The sequence below is a fragment of the Vanellus vanellus genome (assembly GCF_965231255.1).
Source record: "Vanellus vanellus genome assembly, chromosome: 9".
NCBI lineage: Eukaryota > Metazoa > Chordata > Aves > Charadriiformes > Charadriidae > Vanellus > Vanellus vanellus.
Genome location: NC_138914.1, coordinates 6,218,877 through 6,234,763, shown reverse-complemented (window position 1 = coordinate 6,234,763; position 15,887 = coordinate 6,218,877). Strand labels below are relative to the sequence as shown.

General features: G+C 45.2%; 1 protein-coding gene across 1 annotated transcript in view; it reads left to right on the top strand.

The window, feature by feature from the left end:
* Window positions 1-15,887, top strand: part of FOXP1 (forkhead box P1) — a 399,883-nt gene that overhangs the window by 38,780 nt on the left and 345,216 nt on the right. Inside the window, exon 2 of the mRNA XM_082487999.1 lies at window positions 9,079-9,206. The gene's annotated coding sequence lies outside the window, so the exon portion shown is untranslated. The remainder of the gene's footprint in view (window positions 1-9,078; window positions 9,207-15,887) is intronic.

Below are 15,887 nucleotides of genomic sequence, written 5' to 3'. Positions count from 1 at the left end.
TTATGGGCTTACTTAGTATACTCCATTTGATTTAATTTAGATATTGAATAAGGAGAAACACTTTAATAGCCAGAAAAAGTACCGTACGATGTAGCGCCTCTTCTCTCCCCGTTGCCTTAAAGACGAGATGGCCGGGAGGGCGGACTTCGGCTGCGATTACCTTTAATTGTAGGAAGTCGCAGGGTGTTTTCGAACTGCTTAACAATGATGTTCCGCCTTAGCTGTGCTATGGAGCGTCCCTAAAAGCCAACAAGACTTCCTTGGGCTTTTGTTTTATTTCTTCTTCTCGGTGACTAAACGTAAAGAATAACTTTTCAACCCTTGCGAAGGTTAGGAAATGCGCAAAATTAGCGGACTATATCAGTCGGGTGGCTTGGGGAGGGCATGGCAAGCCAGCGGGCGGCTCTGCTGGCGCCCTCCCCCTTTCCCCATCGTGTAAATACGAATAAAAAAAATCATAACCGAGTCGCGACAGATGTTAGCTGGCGTGCCGCTAGGTCGCCCTTTATCTGGCTAAAAGGTTTGGTGTAACTGGTTGGTTGTATTGGCAGGCTGGGGGGCGGCTGGGGAGTAGGAGGTGCTGCGGGGCGGCCTCGCGGGGAGGTAAGGAGAACCTCGGGGACACGGTTGGGGCGGCGCGGGGCGGCAGGGCTGTCGGTGGCCTCGCTGGCCGCCCTGCTGTCGCCGCTGGGCTGTGGCGAGCGGCTGCTGCCTGGGCACGATGGAGATGAAAAGGATAAGAAAGAGCAAACCTGCCGCGGCAGACGTTCCTGGAGCAGTGGATGGGGAGCGGGCAGGAGAAGTCACGTATTGCCAAGTTGTAGAGGCAGCGGGGCTCGGAAGTTTTGAGGTGGGATTGGGATCGTTTGCAGAGATCCCTCGGCTGGCCGGGATGCGCACGCCGCATTTCGTGGCTGTAACGGGCTTGTCTGCCTTGTAGTAAACCCCCACAAAAAGGGCTTTTGCATTATAATACATTTGCATATTCATTATTTACATATCTGCATTTATTGTTTTATATAGTATATATTTATAGTATGGATTTACAGTATGTATCTATATTATGTATTTATAGTATGGATTGATATATTATTTATATTATAGATTCATATATTTATATAATATTTATATACTATATTTATATAATATTTATACATTATTTATTTATATATTTTTATATATATACATGCATTATATAACATATATATTTGCAGTTATTTATTATTTATAGATAACCTTTCATTTGAGACTATTAATTATTGCATGAGTCTGCACTCAGGCCGCAGTAATCACGGTTGGGCATTCTCTCTCCGTCGGTGAGAGCCCAGAGGATCTTCACCGTGGGTGAAAATTATCCCAGGCTTAGGTTTAAAAAAAGAAAAGGGGAGGGGGGGGGGAGAGAAAAAAAAGCAAAAGAAAAGCAGGCCTCCCAAAAGCTGTGGTGGAACCCAGTATTAGCAAATGCTTCTAGGAAGTTTGACTGAGAGCCATATGGCAATGTGGGGAGTATTATCCATCGCTCCAAAAGTTGGTCTCTGAATCAGCCTATTGACTTCAGCAGCACTTAATCATGTGTTGCAGTTCTTCTTTGAAAAGGCTTGCGTTCCTGAATCATGTCCTCCGATTTTAACCACTAGACGGTACTTTGTTTTGTGGTAGCAGGCAAGTCCAGTCATATTTCTGTGACTAAGTTTGCAAGTTTTGACTGCATCCCTTGTGAAGTATGCTGATGAATGTTCCCCCTCTTATCAAAATCCAAACGTTTGCCACTGTCCTCGAATTTCTAGGGTGAAACCGAGTGTCTTCCTGGGATGCGGTTGGTGGGATGCTGCAGGGTACGCTGTGATTTCGTACGTTCGTCTGAAGAGCGTTGTGGATGCTGTGATGGCAACAAACAGCGGTGAAACCAGCGATCCTAAAATACTGCCCTGGATTCTGCTTTCAAAAGCCCTGAGTGTGTGGTGGTGATTGAACCCATACAGTAAAAACAAGAACCAGTCGTGCAGGTCCAAATTTGGATTGCATTTGGATGCTGAAGGACATCGTGGAGCCTCAGATGTGGCTCTGCTGTGTCAGGGATGGTCTGGAGTCTGTGTTTGGGGAAAGGAAAGGGTGGGTTTGTGCATCTTTTTGGGATGTACTAGTTTGTGTCCGTTGCATCCCCAAGTGCCCCCTGCCCTGGATGCTGTCGCGCAGGCGGAGTGGCCGGGTACCACCCGTGGGTTGCAGGGAGACGGGGTGTGGGTGCCAGAGCATCCCGGCGGGCTCCGATCCCAACTGCCATGGCATCGGAAACGAAGGGAACGTGCGTTTCCCTCCCTGCTGAGGGGTTCCCAGGGATTTCTGCTCCGGTCCGTCCCTTATTCAAAGGAAACTCCGGGCAACCCCCGTGCCGCTACCTGGTTTGGCACAGAGAAGGGCAAAAACCCTGTCCCACCTCGTTCCTGGGGAGGGGGTGCACGGGCTTCGCTTTCATCCCTAAGAATCGTTATATTTCAGCAGATTTTTTTTGTCTCACCTTTCCGTGTTTTTTACAGCTAAAGCAGTTTTTACTTCCCAACTTTCAACATCTGGAATTCGGTTTCAGTTTATTAAAGAAAAAAAAAAAAAAAAAAAATTCAAAATCCGCAGTCTGGATGAAACACCAATGCCTTTGTATTTGCCCGCAATTTTTAGCTTTAATTTCGTATCCTTGGCAAATGCCAGAAGTCCCAAGTAGTTGCATGTTCAGGAGCTGACGTTTTTTCTGCTGCGTCTTAGTCTTAACCGCGGTTTGGTTGTGTTTTTTTTTTTTTTTTTAATGATTATTTTTCCTGTTAGACACTTTTCTAATTGGGGATAATACCAAAATGATTAATCAAATTAAGCATGAGAGCAAAGTGGCTGATGCACAAAGCTGCGTATAGCTGCTGTCTTCTGCAGCGAGGTTGTCTCCCTGTAGCTGAAGTTGCTTAATGGGCCTCTTTTTTTTTTTTTTTTTTTTTTTTTTTTTTTTTAATAAGGTAGTGTGTAGATCCCATTGACTTCAATTGTTGATTGGGATGCCTGACAGCCGGGAAATTAAGCCCCTTCTTTGTGACCGAGTGGAAGCCAGATTTTCAAGGATTTTCGAATGCTTAGCACCCATAATTGGTGTTAGGCTTTTTTTCTTTTTTTTTTTTTTTTTAAATTTAAATTCTCATTCGGACATCTAAATAAGGGTGAGAGATTATGATACTTGACTGTTGTTACTGAGATATGCCAAGGTTTATCAGAAGAACCTGGCACCTAATGAGCTAGCTATTCTACCGTCTAAATAAGAGTTTTGTTGTTCTGCATTTCTGCTTTGTTGGCAAACGCTGAGCATTTCTGCAAATTTTGATCTTGGAGGAGAAACTTCCTTGCTTCTGCCTCATTTTTCTGTGTTTTCCGTAGCGATTTTGAGGGGGGAGGGAGGGCAAAACCAGTTGAGTAAATTAGACAACTGTTGGGAAAAAGGGGGACATGCAAAATCAAGTGTTCTACTTGCGTAATCTGTTTAACACCAGCGGGCCACGGAGCCTTGTGGGACACGGGAATAAAAGGAACATCTGTGCAGGCCACATGGCATGCTCCCGAGGAGCCCTCCGTCCCCTATTTGCAAATAAAAGCTCCAACCAACATCAAAAAGTTGAGGTGGATCCCAGCTGAAAGGGGAGAACAAATGTTACCTCTCGGTGCAGTGGAGTTCCCCCCGTAAGCAGCCTTCGTGGTCTTTTTAACGATGCTTTGGGCGCGTGTTTCTAACGGCAATTTATTTAAAAAAAATAGAAGAAAAAGAAAGAAAAAAGGTTTTTTGGATATAATTGGAAAATTTATATCTGTATTGAAAGACTGAGAGGAAAAAAAAAAAAGGAAAAAGTTTTTCAGATATAATTGGAAAAATTATATCTGTATTGAAAGATTTTAGGAAATTGCTGAGTATCTCAAGCTACAATCAAATACAGGTATATGAAGTAGAAAGAAGAGAAACAAAAATAGGAGTTTTTGGCACGGTGGGGTGGTTTGGTTGGTTTGTTGTTTTTTTTTTTTTTCTCTTTTTTTTCTTTCTTTTTTTCTTTCTTTTTTTCTTTCTTTTTTTCTTTCTTTTTTTCTTTCTTTTTTTCTTTCTTTTTTTCTTTCTTTTTTTCTTTCTTTTTTTCTTTCTTTTTTTCTTTCTTTTTTTCTTTCTTTTTTTCTTTCTTTTTTTCTTTCTTTTTTTCTTTCTTTTTTTTCTTTCTTTTTTTTTTCTTTCTTTTTTTTTTCTTTCTTTTTTTTTTCTTTCTTTTTTTTTTCTTTCTTTTTTTTTCTTTCTTTTTTTTTTCTTTCTTTTTTTTTTTAACCCGGATATAGACATCCTGAGATCCCAAGGCTTTCCAGGCTGATCTTACTCCTTTTATTTTGCTGGTGGCGGTAAACAGCTCCACGGTTAGGCAGGGCCCTGGGGGGCTGCAGCTCCCCCGGGACACTCGCTGGCGGGGAGGATAAACAAGGCAGCAGGACATTTTATTTCCACTGACAACCTGTTAGAGTGCAGTAATTCTTGCAAGGACGCATCCAGTTCGGGGCTTCGCGTTTTCTAGGCAGGCTGTATTGTCTTTAAGAGTCATGTATCAGCAAGCTGGGTAGTCTGTATCAAGAAGGCATGTATTTTTTTTTTTAATATGTAAATAGGAAAGGATGGTGTTTCGTTTTTATTCCAATGTACCCAGGGTGGCAATAAAGCTTTTTAAATCCCTGTGAAACAGATTGTATATGGCAAAATTAATGTCTCGACTCTCCAAGTATTTTCTCCAAAATATTTGAATTTTTGCATTTGTTATGCTTCTTGTTTAAAATAGCGAACGGTATCAGCGGTGCATTCAAAGCTTAATTGGTGGAACACAGATTTATTCTAATTTAAAACAGTCACTTAAAAACAGTTTTGTATATATGTATACATGGGCACAACTTTTCATACAGTTGTCTGCTTTGGAGCGATCTCTCAGGCACTGATGTACGAGTTGAACCTGTTTTCTTTTGTGCAACATGGCTTTGAGAAATCATTAGTTAAAACAGTGTTCTGTAGTCTGATTGCACTCAGTAAACAGCCTAATGCGAGCGCTGCGTAAGGTGATTGAAGTTCTGCCTTTGATCGGGCTTGGAAACGTGTTGTGCCAAATATAGTCCCAGGTGTATGTGTAGCCACGTATGTATGTGTGTGTATATATATACACATTGGTGAAAGCTGCTTTAATGAAAATCTGGCCAAGTAACAAAATAACGTGTCCATCAGCAATTGCCACTGACGGACGGTGACGGGAGAGCGGCAGCAGAACCGCAGCCGTGTGCTCGTCTGTGTCACCCACCCCAGGCAGGGCGTGGGTAGCTGGAGATGCTTTGGGTCGTTTTCCTCTTTTTCAGTCACATTTGTCGTTATTTCCTCAGCCGCTCCGTTTTGTCCTGCTTCCTGCCATCGTTTTGTAATTTTCTCCTCAAAGCTGGGCTCTGTTATGTTGCCACCTCTGGTAGCAGCTCGCCGTGATGGCTTGGGGGGGTCGCTGGGTACCCCGTGCCAGATCCGCATAGCAATCCTTGACTCGCTCCGGCGGAGCGTGGGAATTACAGATACTTTCTGGTTTTGCAGCCGCCTGCCTTTTTTCCCGCACCTCTTCTCATTCCCCTGAACGCATGGCCGTGCATCTGCTACCCATCAGCGTTGTCCTGCCCGTTGCGGAGAGCTCAGCCGTGCCCAAGCAGCCCTTCCCGTGGGGTGGCATTTCCAGCCTGTGCCACCCGAGCCCTGCGGGATGCGATGCACTGCGCTGTTCCTTAGGTCACGGCGTAAACTCTTGACGACTCTTTAATTGCATCACGGGCTGCAGCCAGTTTGGCAGTTTGAGGTACGCGACGATGCTCTCCGTTGCTTCAGAAGCCCCGAGAGCAGCCGGACCGCGGGGAGGAGATGCGTGAAGAGGGTTGGAAGCATCAGGGAAAGGTGAGGGTGGTAGGGCTGACCTCACCCTGCTGAGATGAATTCTGTAGTGGTCCACCAGATCATCTGAGCTGTGCGCCTCTGCCTTTGAGATTTCAATAGTGAAATATTAAAACTTGTCTTTCAAATCTGTTCAAAATTACGAAGATTAATTTTTGTTGGGGGCAGATTAATAGGTTTCCTATTCTGATTAATACAGTGATAATAAAAACGTTGTGATTGCTGGAATTAATGAAGCCCAGATTCCTGTTTCAAGGTTTGATTGACTTTGTACTTCAGTTATGATAAAGCTGCTGCATCTCATTGCCCCTTATTTAGCTGTAGCCTCCGGAGAATCTGTATGGGAATAAGGCAGTGCAGGAGAGGGTCTGTGTTGGAGGTCTGCATTGAGGGATCGCATCAAAGAATCTATTGGGGGAGAAAGTTTGTCAGATTGGTCAACATTTTTGTTCATGTCGCAGCGATTAGAGTTTCCCTGTCTTTAACCGAGCAGGCTATATTTGTGAAAGTTGTAGAAGAGGAGTGTCCAAATCAAATGTGTGGGCGCGTCATTAAAAGCTTCAATTTGTCAATGCCAGATCGAACGCAAGTGCGTGGGTAGATCATTAAAGGCTTCAGTTTATCAGAACCGATCTATTATCTGTTCCTCTCCCTCCTCCACCCTTTCCCGTAGCACTACCTGTGGTTTCCCCAGGCTCTCCAGCGTTGAGGTCCATGGAAGTGCCTGAGCTGCCTCCGTGGCCCCGGGCCACGCTGGGCTCCCTCCTGGCACGGCGCAGCCCGGAGCTGGCGGTGTGCCGGTGAACCAGCCGGCTGCTGGAGACAGCTGATCAAATGGGTTTGGAGGCCTCCAGCGGTGCAAGCCCCAGACTCAATGCCGTGAGAATTCACGTCTTTGGGAGCTCTCCGTTCCCGTTAATCCCAAGGGATTCAAAAGATGCGGGGGGGGGGGCGAGCACAGAAAGTACATGGTGATCTTGTAAGCCTTGTTCCCTTGGGAAACCTGGCTGAAGAAAGGTTTGGTGGAATATCTCGGTGAGGTCAGTTTCTGACGGCACTGTTAGAGTTCAGGCCGGGCTGGGGTTGGCATGTCTTTACCTCCTCCCAACACTGTTTCTTGTTCCTTGTGTAGAAGCTCTCCCAGCTTTCAAATCTGCTTGTTGGCACAAAGATGCCAAGATATTCCTTGTGCTTGATGAGGGATGTGAAGGAGAAGAGCGATCCGGAGGTGAGGACAGCGCTTCTGTACACCGTAGCCCTTGTCTGCTGCAGACCAATGTATTATTTAGACAAGTCATTTCGCCTCAGAAATCTCAAAAGGACATGAAATCTTTTGAGTAAGCGTTAGGCAAAATGAGCCACAATTCCTCATCTTCTAAACGGGGCTAATGACACTCTCCTGCTCTACAGACGTACCATGGATAAAGATTACCAAGCAGTTGAATACTGTGGTGCAAGCAGGGCAGCTGGAGAAACCTTGCCCCAACACGCGTAGCTGCAGCTTTCTGCTCAGCTACGTACCCGTCTGCGTATCTGTCATCAAGCCCAGCAATAAAGCGAGCCTCGCATGTGTGCTTCTGACACTTCTCAGTCGCTTCTCCCAAGCGCTCTGCTCCTCATGACTGCAGTACCACTGAGGCAAGATGCAGGTCACTTTTGGTGGGCAGGTATTTCAGAGTCTCCGAGAAAGAAGTCATGATTAGCATAAATGCTCTTTAAAAACCCCTTTGGGATCTATTTTTATTGTGTAGCACGGTTTTATAATAGGGTCACATAATCCCTATATTTAGATTTCTGAACTCTTGTGATCTTCTTTGAGCGGTTGCGTTGCATTCAGCGAAGAATGGGAGAAAGCCCCAGGGCCAGAGAAGTACCTGGGGTTTGTCTTACGAAATTTCATGCGGTTGTTGCTAAGACAGAAGCTTCCAGATGTTCTTCAGGAAGCCTGCAGTGGGCTGCCAAAATAATTAACTGCACGAGGTTAATTTGGAGACGGCAGTTCTCGCCACTGCCAGAGCGCTGGTAGATGTGGAAAGACTGGGAGCAGCCACCGCCGTGGGGATGCTACGGAGGGAGAGGATTGGGGAATGAAGAGGTCAGGAGCACCACACGTGATTTTTGCTTTCATGTTTTTCCCTACCCGGGTCCCTCAGGACGCTTTCCTCTGTTGCAAAATTCGTTTCCCCCTCTGGGTGTTATTGCCGCGGGTCCCTGTTGCGCGGTGGTGCGGGGAGTGGAGTGGTCCCCGGTGTTGGTGCGCTCGTTAGGGCAGCGAGCGCCCTTCCCCAATTCGGGCAGGCACCGGCGCCGCTCGTTAAATCCCGTGTGGCTTCGTGGGCGCGATGCAGGGCAGCCTCGGGAACACCTCCGTTCGCGTTTCCGAATAGGGGTTGTTACTCGATGCGGATGCTTTGCCAGTGAGGAAATTATACATCTTATTTTAAAATATCCTTATTAGTAAAATGGATGTTTCGTTTGTACAGTGAGCGGCTTCCTCTGAGCTAAGCTTAAACTCAATCTGTGTTACTAATAGCTGGGGAAAAAAACATACTAATTGGTATTTCTTAACTGGTGTTTGCAAATTTTGCCTTTTCACCCTGAACATCAAATGGTTTTTATATGTGTTTTTCCTTATCTGGGAGGAAAGATTATTGCTAACAAGAGATTCTACATTTTGTTAAGTTTTTATCAGGATGCAGTGAGTGAAGGCAGAGAGTAAATATTTCAGGAATTCAGAGACTGTTATATTTTGATAATGCAAAGTAGGTTAAAGTATCTGGATTTTGTGCACGGTGCAGTGTTTTTGAGCAGAACATGGATTTGGATGGTGACACGTTTTGGTATTTAGAAGGAACATAAGCTCGCCTGTCGGAGGAGCACATTGCAAATGTGAAATAAGTGTCTTTAAAAACCTTTCTTAATATTGTAAGTTTCAGTTTTATTTAAAGCCAAATAAAGTCTGCTGTGTGATAGAGTAATGTAGAAATACTCCTGTAACGCTCCTCCCCCTCCAACATTCATAACCACCTTTTATTTTCAAAGGAAAACGGTAGGCTTTGGTACGATTCTAACTGAGTGAAGTTTTAAAACGTGTTTTTGTCTTTCAGTCTCCTGAGAACATTTTTTCTGAGTGACTCCGGCTTCCAGACACATTTGCCATGATAAGGGTTTCGATCCTTTCCCATATTTGCCCTGAGTCATGAGTGGATATGTGTGATGCCTGCAAGTAAAACTGGTGAGTCGTCAAACCCCAAGTTTGCAGTAACTCTCACTTATTTTTTTCTTAGAATCTCTCTTTCCCTCACCCTTTTCTCTCCTTTTTAATATGGCGGGGTTTGGGGTTTCTTTTTTGTGTTGTCTGTGCTTAAAAGCAAGTCACCACTATTCTTTAAAAAAAAAAAAAAAAAAAATTAAAAAATTAAAAAAAAACCCTTTGTTGTAATGAAATAGCAGTGATACCAAATACTGTCAATACAAAAAATATACTCCCTTCCTTCCTTTCTTCTCTTCATCCCCTCAAATCCCATGAGCTATGAGGTCTTTGGTGGTGAAACTGGAGTTCAGTGACTCAGGCGAAGCTCCTGCCCCAAACTGAAGCCTTGCAGATAGACAGGGTCGAAACGTGCTCGCGTGGGCAATTCGTGTCGTGATTAAATATGAATATGGAGAAGTCTCACATGATGGACTCTCAAAGGAGCCATTGCCAACAAATAATTAGCTCCACCGTTTGCTGCACTTGCATCCCAGTGACAAAATGGTGTCACCGGTACACAGGAGAGCTGTCTCGTGGCGAGCGCTTGCCCGGTTCAGCGCGGCGCCGGTGCTGCCGTGCCCAGCCTGGAGGAACACAGGGACAGAGCATTGAAGAGCCAATTTTGGCCTGGGTGCACTTGGTCAAGCTTGAGAGGGCGGCGTGGGCGACCCCTTCTCTCTTAGTTGGCAGTTGCCATTTCCTCATGGCGTTCGCCAGCCGAGAAGCCCGTTGGTCCCTTTGGTGCCAAACAAGCGGCGGTTGTGCCTTTCCCGGCTGTCCCCGTCCCCCAGCAGCCTGGCGTGGGGCGCCTTCCCGTGCCCTCTCCTCCTGCCCGCCTGCTCCTGATCGCCTCTCTTTAATGACGGGGGCAATATTTCTTCCTTAATCAGAAGACTGAGGTTGGGGGGAAAAAAAAGAACCATCTGATTTTACAGGAGAGTTGGAAGATCTACGTAAGGGATCTTTCAAAACTAGGAAATCTGCGTAATTAAATTGTGTAGGAAATGGGGCACAAATTGTTTTTTAAAATAAATTCAGGTTTCTATTATATATTTAATATCCCTCTGTGTGTTAGAAAGTGCCTTTCAATTCAAAGATTATAAAACCCAAGAAATTCACACATCAGTGAATTGTGATTTTTTTTTTTTTTGAAGTTTCCATTTTTTCTTTTTTTTTCCAGAGGTAGCATAATTACCATGTCATTTAGCAAAGATTATAATAGCTGTTCAGTTTTTCCCGACTGGTGTAGTAAACAGTTGAATAAACCCATATGGCAGCTCAAAGTGTGCGTGCAGGAGAGGGATTCTTACCATTTCCTTCATGTCTGAATTACCAGCCTCACTGATGTGACTGAGATCCCCAAACAGGGACCGACTCCAGCCTTCTCCAGCGATGCAAAAATTTCTCACCGCTCTGCCGCTTATGAATCAATTGATTTTAATCACGGTGGTTAGCTAATTAATTATTTCTTTGTGCCTATGAAGTATGCATGGAAGGCTTGGGGTTAAATGCAAGGTACATGCTTCTATTTAAAGTAGTCTGTGCATTTGCTTAATACTTCTTGAAGAACTGTAAATAAAGCCTGGAGCCCCAATCTTACTGTCCAAGTCACTATTAAGGATCGAGGCCCTTCTAGACTGGCGTAGGTTAAGCGCAACATCGCCGGGTACAGTGGTAGCCCCATGGCACTGCCTGTAACAAGGCTGTCTGGTCTCAGCGGTGGCAAACGGAAGGACCGGTGTGTTTTGAAGCATCCTCTTGAAATACCGAGTTGAGTTATCGAGGTACGGAGCTGCGGCCAACCGGCATCTGGAGTAAAGACAAAGTGAGTAGTGTGCCCTCTGGATAGCTTCAGTATTAAAAAATAAAAGCGATGAAAAGCAGGATTGTTAAGTCTCTCCAAATGCTGGCTTGAGCAAAGAAAAAGACTCGTTCTGTTCCTCCTGAAATTCACTTACTTCCAGTTATCTTAAAATTTTCATGTCACATAATAGCTTTAAAATACCTTCTGAATGCATTAGACTCTCTAGGTGCTTAGAAAATATCGCAAAATAATAATATGAAATGACCGAGCGTTGAGCAGTCCCGCTGGAAAGGAGCAGTTGGCCAAAACTGGTGCTTGTGTTCATCTTAACCCTGATGTATGACCAGCCCTCCACCATAATTCTATCAAGAGATGGTAAGTTGCCTAGCAATGTGCTGACTGCAGAGGGTACGTGTTGAGCTAATTCAGTTTTTGTTCTCGTTTTCCTTGAGAGTTCAGCTTAAAGGAGTGATCCTTTCTCCCGCTGCAGCAAGAGCCACTTCTCGGCGGTCTCTCTTGTTCCCCACTCGAGTGTCCCTGGTGATGTCAGGAGCTCATTCACCGCCGTACGCGTTTTAGAAGTTTCCAGCTTATTGAGTAACCAAACGTGGTTTCTGCTGATTGTGTTGACTGAATACGTAGGACCTTTTGAAGAGGCGAGGGTTTTATTTAAAGCGGAGCGTTTAGTTGTATACCATTTTATGGCGGGCAAAGGTCGCGTAGGGTAAGCAGCCAGAACAGTGACTCGCCTCATTGCAGCACCTGGGAAAATGAGACGGATAGATACGGTAAAAAGGTTTTAACAAATTGCTCATCGTTATAAATTTTTGAAGTCGAGGAGCTGGCGCTGTGTACGGTTTTAAATTGGAGATAACCATCCTTGTAGGATAAATGGAGTTAAGAACAGAACAAATCAAAATAATGGGGTGGGACTAAAACCGTGGCCGTGCAGCGAGTTGCCGGCACGGCGTGCCGCCGGCGGGGCTCGGCGCTGCGCACACCGAGCTGCGACAGCGTTAGAGACCCGCCGCAGCCCCGCGTGGCTGGGGACGCTCCCACCAGGCTTCGCAGTGACCTTTTCTTGCAGGGATGCCCCGCGCCTGCCGCCGTCCTCTCCTCCGGTGGACGGGCTCCTGGTTACGCAGAGGGCTTTAGCCGCCCGTGGTGCTTCTTGCGGCAGCCGGAGAGTAAAAACCGGAGGGGTTTGTCCGCAGTGATGGAGCAGAGGAGTGGGTTCCTCCAGGTCAGCAGGTTGTGCTAACCCACCCGTGTGTCGGGGGGACGGGGGGGAGGGGTACGGAGCGGCAGGAGCCGAGCCCGGTGTCCCCTGGCAGAGCTGCGCGGTGGGAGAGGTGGCAGCAGCCCGGAGACGGCACATCTGTCCTCGCAGGATCTCCTTTGCTCCTGTGAAGCATCAGTGGCTCCAGAAAGACCTTGTTCTTCTGAAACTTTTCTGTCTGTGGAACTTTCTCTGTGGCGGGGAGGGGGGGGGGGGGAGGAGAGAAGAAGTAATTTTAACAATTTAATATACTACATAATATGTTTTATAAGCTGGTGTGAATGCTCCTAAGTATTTTGGTCTTTTTTCATAACACAATGAACCTAATATTGGTAAAAATACAGATCTTGGCTGCCACCATAAAGAGAGGCTAGATTTAATAAACAGTTATGAATGTTGGCAGCTGCCTATCAGATTGTATAACATCGGCTATAGCACATGAAGACAGTGTCAACTTACATTTTATCTCCGAAGTATTTTCAAAGCATTTATTTTGCTTTCTCTTGAGTCCTTAACCTAATTCAAGTTATATAATTGGCGGAATATTTTTCCACACCGCTAATTGGCTGGGTGCCAGCGTGGAAACCATTGTCTGACTTGATGATGATCAGGAATTAACATGACATTTGCGTGGTGGTAATGGAATACATTAGTAATGTAATTCATGACTGTAAGAAAGAGACCATCATCTCCCACCTCTGATCAGCAGGAGGGGCTGGGAGGATGATGAAATGCTCCCAGCAGGCACCTCACAGCAGTGGCTGGCCAATCTCGATGTCAAATTTAGTTTTAAATTCTTCAGACAAAGCTGTAATGCTTACCAATTAATTACTACAAATGTCAATTAAAAATCTACCAAATAATACAGTAAGATTAAATTTCAATTAAAAAAATTACATTTAACAAGGAAGATACAACATTATTTTAATGAATTCTGCTGAAGGTGACAGTTTATCTAGATATATTTATACCGTGTAGGTGGATCTAAATTCATTGGATGATGTTAACCGTGTTACTCCATGTACGTATTAGTTTTGAAAATTATTTCCACTTTGGCTATGTCCTGGAGGAGACGGGGCATCAAGGGGCATTTCTTGTCACCGGGAGAAAGGGGAATTTCACGCCTTCTAAGTACAAAAATCTTCTCGCACCTAAAATGAGGGCTTTATTGTAGACGCTTATCCTGGCCGAATTAGCAGTCTTTTTCATTGCTTGATATTTATGAAACCAAATACGGGATTTTTGTTGCGGTAGTAGAACAAGCCCTGACTTTGCTGTGACTATAAAGATTGCCTGGGACAAATTTTCAAGTAATCTGTTCTATCGTACAAATAATATCCATTATTCTGATAAATCACTTAACAGGAAGAGATTTTGCTGTGTGACAGTGGCGAACTGTAAGCGCTGAGCAGGGCTTTTATCTGCAAGGTTTCACCCTGGCTTGGTAGAGTTTTTGAGCGCACGTTTAAATTTAATCCCCCGGTTGATACTACGGATGCTTAAAGATATATTTTCAACTAAGAGTGGCACAGCGGAGATGTAACGTAGCGTCATGAAGTTCTGAGTTTGCGTGGATCGCAAGTGGTCGTACGACGGTCTTGTAAAACACCGCACCTCATCGGATGCAGAGCGTTAACAGTCAGTTTAGAAGAGACTTAAGTGAAAAGTAAAATTGCTGGAAAGAAAATTGGCTTTGTCCCCTCAAACCAGGACACGGTGCAAAGTGGATTTTATAGCTGGAGTTCTGTACTGCAGTAACTGTGTTTTTATTGAACAGGGCAGTTCGTACGCTGCTGGAGATGGAGATGCCGGTGCTTTGGGAAGGTGTGAGAGCCTGCGCCGCTGGTGGGGCGCAGGGGCAGAGCTGGGGCGTGCCGGCGGCTGTCCTCCTGCTATTAAAGCATTTGTGAGCCAAGGCCTCTAAATATGGTCTGAAGAATACTTTTTCAGCTTCCTTGTGGTTTTTTTTTTTTTTTTTTCCATGAGCTTTTATTATGTTTTCACACTATCACGTCTAAAATAGGTAAGAGGGAAGACATAATTGAAGAAACAGATTTTATGTGTCAAGCCAGCACTGAGAAAAGTCTCTCTTAGGGACCAGAGGCTCCTTTTCCTTGGCACTGCTGTGTCTGGAACCATTGAATTTCAGCAGGTTTTAACTTCTAAAATATAAAGAAAAATACAGCGTGCACACAGAAAATCAGAAAAGCCAAACAACTACTCATGGCAGGTTAAAGTATTGATATGCTCTTTAGTAGACAGGCTTTGCTGGTCCCTCGGTTGCTGCTCAGGCTTTGCCCATCGGTGGGTGAATGCAACGAGCGTGATCTCTGTCTCACTGCTACTACTCAGATACCTTTGGGTATTGGTAACAGCTTTACAGGGTCATTCCTGCTTCGTGCTATTATCTGATAAAGCTACCATCAAAAAAAAAAAAAATAGCAGGAGATGCCTTTTTTTTTTTTCCGTAAGGGCATCAGGAAGTGGATGCTGTGGAAGTGTAAGAGCAGCTGAAACGTTTTCTCACCAGTCCTCACAGACAGCAAGGTGATGGAGAGACAGGTAGAGCGAGGCAGACTCATTTCCTCACCAGCAGCCAGAAAGCTATAAACAAGGAGGAGGGGAGGGAAGAGTGGAAGCGCATAACATCTTTCTGCCAGGAGGTAATGGTGTGAGGAGGTGGTGGGTTTGGGGCACCCACTGGTCAGACAATTAGGTGACAGTTGGAGCTACTACTCTTAAAAACCCATCTTTTCAGGGGCTTTCAGGTCTGCACGGGACCAGTCATTTTCTGATTTGAGCCCTGGGATGAAGCTCTTGCTCTGGTTGTCGTTTGAGGAGTGATCTGTGTGGTACGGCAGGAACTGAGCACCTTCTGTATCCTAAGTTCTGCTGCCTTGGGGTGTCCCGTGTGGAGGTCGTGCCCATCCCAAGCACTCGTGGTGTCTGGTCTCCTTGTTGGGGTGTCCCAGGTGAAGCTTGTGTGTATCCCGAGCACTCGGGGTAGTGTCCGGTCTCCTCCTGAGTTCTTACCGGCGAAGATATCTGCCTTCGGTAGGGGAATGCTTTTCTCCTTCTGTAAGAGTTGGCCAAATGTCTTGAAAGAAGACTGTCTTGGACTTTGGGGGAAATATTTATATTTCTTTGGGTTGTGGTGGTTTTTTTGTTTTGTTTTTTGTTTTTTTTCCCCTTAGTGTAGGGTTATGTCAGCTATATTACATTGAGGGAACACTGAGCTGGGGGAGGAAACTTCAATAAGCTGTCCTCGTATTGCGAGTTTATTCCCAGCTTTCATCCACTGATTTACATCCCATCTGAAGTAAAAATACCCAGACTTCAGCAGTTTGTTTACCTTTGCTTATATCACTCTGGGGCGACCCGAGGAGATGTAAAAACTGTTCTCGCTCTGACATTTGCATGAGCCGCGAGGTAGGGTGAGAGGAGACAGACGCTGTGCAAAGTGAAAAGGCAACAGGGTTTATTAAGTCTTCGTCGTACCGTGGTTTATAATATTTAGACAAAAGCAAACATCTCCAGGGAGGGCTTATGAAATGAGAGACTGGAGAAAATTCTCTGAGCT